This window comes from Arachis stenosperma, chromosome 5 (assembly GCF_014773155.1).
Source record: "Arachis stenosperma cultivar V10309 chromosome 5, arast.V10309.gnm1.PFL2, whole genome shotgun sequence".
Taxonomy (NCBI): domain Eukaryota; kingdom Viridiplantae; phylum Streptophyta; class Magnoliopsida; order Fabales; family Fabaceae; genus Arachis; species Arachis stenosperma.
In genome coordinates, this window is record NC_080381.1 from 94,834,350 (window position 1) to 94,839,509 (window position 5,160).

General features: G+C 42.1%; 1 non-coding gene across 1 annotated transcript; it reads right to left on the reverse strand.

Annotated features, from left to right (window-relative positions):
- Nucleotides 1-1,367: 1,367 nt before the first annotated feature.
- Nucleotides 1,368-1,475, reverse strand: LOC130984720 (small nucleolar RNA R71). The gene has a single exon (XR_009088634.1). It is a non-coding gene; the product is annotated as a small nucleolar RNA R71 (small nucleolar RNA).
- Nucleotides 1,476-5,160: the final 3,685 nt, after the last annotated feature.

Below are 5,160 nucleotides of genomic sequence, written 5' to 3' on the forward strand. Positions count from 1 at the left end.
AGACTGGCGTTTAAACGCCAGCCAGGGTACCTGGTTGGGCGTTTAACGCCCAAAAAGGGTGCATTTTGGGCGTTAAACGCCAGAATGTATACCATTCTGGGCGTTTAACGCCAGGATGGTGCAGGGGGAAGATTTTGTTTTCAAAATCAAATTTTTTTTTAGTTTTTCAAAATCAAATCTTTTTCAAATCAAATCTTTTCAATCAAATGTTTTCAAAATCAATTTCTTTCCTTTTTAAAAGATACTTACTAACAATTAATGATTTGATTGAACATCACAAGATTGTTACCTTTTCTGTTGAGAAAGGTTTGAATGTTTCAAATCATATCTTTTCTTGTTAGGCAAGTCATTCATTTTTAAAATCATATCTTTTCAAATGGTTTTCAAATCATATCTTTTAAAAATGTTTTCAAATCATATCTTCTCAATCACATTTTTTTTAAACTCATAACTTTTCAATTAAATCTTTTTAACCACATCTTTTTCAAAACAGTTTTCAATCAAATCTTTTTAATTTCTAATTTCAAAATCTTTTTCAAAAATCACTTGGTTTCCTTTCCACTTTGATTTTCGAAAATCAATTGATGTTTTTCAAAAATGTTTTCAAAGTATTTTAATTAATTTTCGAAAATCTTCTTCCCTCCTTCTCACATCCTTCCATTTATGGAGTGCCACTCCTTCTCAATGCACAATTCGAACCTTATCTAACTAAAGTTCGAATTTATCTTCTCCTTCTTCTTTCTATTTCTCTTTTCCTCTGACACTTAAAGGAATCTCTATACTGTGACATAGAGGATTCCACATTTTCTTGTCCCCTTCTCTTTCATATGAGCAGGAGCAAGGACAAAGGCATTCTTGTTGAAGCTGATCCTGAACCCGAAAGGACTTTGAAGAGAAAGCTAAGAGAAGCCAAAGCACAACTCTCTTTAGAGGACCTGACCGAATTCTTCAAGGAAGAAAACATGGCAGCAGAAAACAACAACAATGCAAACAATGCAAGGAAGGTGCTGGGTGACTTTACTGCACCTACTCCTGATTTTTATGGGAGAAGCATCTCTATCCCTGCCATTGGAGCAAACAACTTTGAGCTTAAGCCTCAATTAGTTTCTCTAATGCAACAGAATTGCAAGTTCCATGGACTTCCAATGGAAGATCCTCATCAGTTTTTAGCTGAATTCTTGCAAATCTGTGACACAGTCAAGACTAATGGGGTTAACCCTGAGGTCTATAGACTGATGCTATTCCCTTTTGCTGTAAGAGACAGAGCTAGAATATGGTTGGACTCTCAACCTAAAGAAAGCCTGGACTCATGGGAAAAGCTAGTCAATGCCTTCTTGGCAAAATTCTTTCCACCACAAAGATGGAGTAAGCTTAGAGTGGAAGTCCAAACCTTTAGACAAAAGGATGGAGAATCCCTCTATGAAGCTTGGGAAAGATACAAACAATTAATCAGAAAATGTCCTTCTGACATGCTTTCTGAATGGAGCATCATAGGTATTTTCTATGATGGTCTCTCTGAACTATCTAAGATGTCCTTGGATAGCTCTGCAGGAGGATCTCTTCATCTGAAGAAGACGCCTGCAGAAGCTCAAGAGCTGATTGAAATGGTTGCAAATAACCAATTCATGTACACTTCTGAAAGGAATCCTGTGAACAATGGGACTAATCAGAAGAAAGGAGTTCTTGAGATTGATGCTCTGAATGCCATACTGGCTCAGAATAAGATATTGACTCAACAAGTCAATTTGATTTCTCAAAGTCTGTACTGGAATGCAAAATGCACCAAACAGTACTGAGGATGCTTCATCTAAGGAAGAAGCTTATGATCCTGAGAACCCTTCCATGGAAGAGGTGAATTACCTAGGAGAACCCTATGGAAACACCTATAATTCTTCATGGAGAAATCACCCAAATCTCTCATGGAAGAATCAAGAGAGACCTCAACAAGGTTTCAATAACAATAATGGTGGAAGAAACAGGTTTAGCAATGGCAAGCCTTTTCCATCATCTTCTCAGCAACAGACAGAGAGTTCTAAGCAGAATACTTCTGACTTAGCAACAATGGTCTCTGATCTAATAAAGACCACTCAAAGTTTCATGAATGAAACAAGGTCCTCCATCAGAAATTTGGAAGGACAAGTGGGTCAGCTGAGCAAGAAAGTTACTGAACTCCCTCCTAGCACTCTCCCAAGTAATACAGAAGAAAATCCAAAAGGAGAGTGCAAAGCCATAGACATGGCCGAATTCTGGGAGGAAGGAGAGGCAGTGAACGCCACTGAGGAAGACCTCAATGGGCGTGCACTGGCCTCCAGTGAGTTCCCCAATGAGGAACCATGGGAATCTGAGGCTCAAAATGAGACCATAGAGATTCCATTGGACTTACTTCTGCCATTCATGAGCTCTGATGAGTATTCTTCCTCTGAAGAGGATGAGTATGTCACTGAAGAGCAAGTTGCTAAATACCTTGGAGCAATCATGAAACTAAATGACAAGTTATTTGGAAATGAGACTTGGGAGGATGAACCTCCCTTGCTCACCAAAGAACTGGATGACTTGTCTAGGCAGAAACTGCCTCAAAAGAGGCAGGATCCTGGGAAGTTTTCTATACCTTGTACCATAGGCACCATGACCTTCAAGAAGGCCTTGTGTGACTTAGGGTCAAGTGTAAACCTCATGCCCCTCTCTGTAAAGGAGAAATTAGGGATCCTTGAGGTGCAAGCTGCAAGAATCTCATTAGAGATGGCAGACAATTCAAGAAAACAAGCTCATGGACTTATAGAGAATGTTTTGGTGAAGATTGAAGACCATTACATTCCTACTGATTTCATAGTCCTAGAGACTGGGAAGTGCATGGATGAATCCATCATCCTTGGCAGACCATTCCTAGCCACAGCAAAGGCTGTGATTGATGTTGATAGAGGAGAGTTGATCATTCAAGTGAATGAAGAATCCATGGTGTTTAAGGCCCAAGGATATCCCTCTATCATCATGGAGAAGAAGCATGAAGAGCTTCTCTCAAAACAGAGCCAAACAGAGCCCCCACAGTCAAACTCTAAGTTTGGTGTTGGGAGGCCACAACCAAACTCTAAGTTTGGTGTTGAAACCCCACATTCAAACTCTAAGTTTGGTGTTGGGAGGTTTCAACACGGTTCTGAGTGTTTCTGAGGCTCCATGGGAGTCCTCTGTCAAGCTAATGACACTAAAGAAGCGCTTGTTGGGAGGCAACCCAATGTTTTATAATTAATTATTTTCTTTTGTTATTTTTGTAGGTTGATGATCATAAGAAGTCACAAAAACAATGAAAAAAGCAAAAACAAAATGAAAAACAGGAAGAAAAACAGCACACCCTGGAGGAAGATGCTGCTGGCGTTCAAACGCCAGTCAGCCTAGCAGTTGGGCGTTTAACGCCCAGTCTGGCACCTTTCTGGGCGTTTAACGCCAGAAAAGGGCACCAGACTGGCGTTAAACGCCAGTAAAGGGCAACAAACTGGCGTTAAACGCCAGGAATGGGCACCAGCCCGGCGTTTAACGCCAGAAATAGCTCAAAACGTGATTTTGAGCAACATTTGGTGCAGGGATGACTTTTCCTTGACACCACAGGATCTGTGGACCCCACAGGACCCCACCATCACTCTCTCTCTTCTTCCCCCATTCACCACTCACCTCAATACCTCTTCCCCAAAAACCCTTCACCTATCAAATCCCATCTTTCTCTTCACCACTCACATCCATCCTTCATAAATCCCCACCAACCTCACCCTTCAAATTCAAACCACTTTCCCTCCCAAACCCACCCATAATGGCCGAACCATTACCCCCCCTCTTTCCTATATATACCCTTCTTCAACCCTTCATTTTCACACAACCTAAACACCCCTTCTTTCCATTCTTGGCCGAACACACCACCATCTCCCTCTTCTTCATTTCTTCTTCTTCTACTCTCTTCTTTCTTCTTTTGCTCGAGGACGAGCAAATATTTTAAGTTTGGTGTGGTAAAAGCGTTGCTTTTTCATAACCATTATGGCACCAAAGGCCGGAGAAACCTCTAAAAAGAGGAAAGGGAAAGCAAAAGCTTCCGCCTCCGAGTCATGGGAGATGGATAGATTCCTCTCAAAGGTGCATCAAGACCACTTCTATGAAGTTGTGGCCTTGAAGAAGGTGATCCCCGAGGTCCCCTTTTCACTCAAAAAAGGGTGAATATCCGGAGATCCGCCATGAGATCCGAAGAAGAGGTTGGGAAGTACTTACCAACCCCATTCAACAAGTCGGAATCTTGATGGTTCAAGAGTTCTATGCCAATGCATGGATCACAAAGAACCATGACCAAAGTGTGAACCCGAATCCAAAGAATTATCTTACTATGGTTCGGGGGAAATACTTGGATTTTAGTCCGGAGAGTGTGAGGGTGGCGTTCAACTTGCCTATGATGCAAGGAGATGAGCATCCTTTCACTAGAAGGGTCAACTTTGATCAAAGGTTGGACCAAGTCCTCACAGTCATATGTGAAGAGGGCGCACAATGGAAGCAAGATTCAAGAGGAAAGCCGGTTCAATTGAGAAGGCATGACCTCAAGCCCGTGGCTAGAGGATGGTTAGAGTTCATACAACGCTCAATCATTCCCACTAGCAACCGGTCCGAAGTTACCATAGACCGGGCCATCATGATCCATAGCATCATGATTGGAGAAGAAATAGAAGTTCATGAGGTTATAGCCCAAGAACTCTACAAGGTGGCGGACAAGACCTCCACTTTGGCAAGGTTAGCCTTTCCTCATCTCATCTGTCACCTCTGTTATTCAGTTGGAGTTGACATAGAGGGAGATACCCCCATTGATGAGGACAAGCCCATCACCAAGAAAAGGATGGAGTACACAAGAGACCCCTCTACCCATGAGATCCCTGAGATTCCTCAAGGGATGCACTTTCCTCCACAAAATTATTAGGAGCAATTAAACACCTCCCTAGGAGAGTTGAGTTCCAACATGGGACAACTAAGGGTGGAGCATCAAGAACACTCCATTCTCCTCCATGATATTAGAGAAGACCAAAGAATCATGAGGGAGGAGCAACAAAGACAAGGAAGAGACATTGAGGAGCTCAAGCACTCCATAGGATCTTCAAGAGCAAGAAAGAGCCGCCATCACTAAGGTGGACCCGTTCC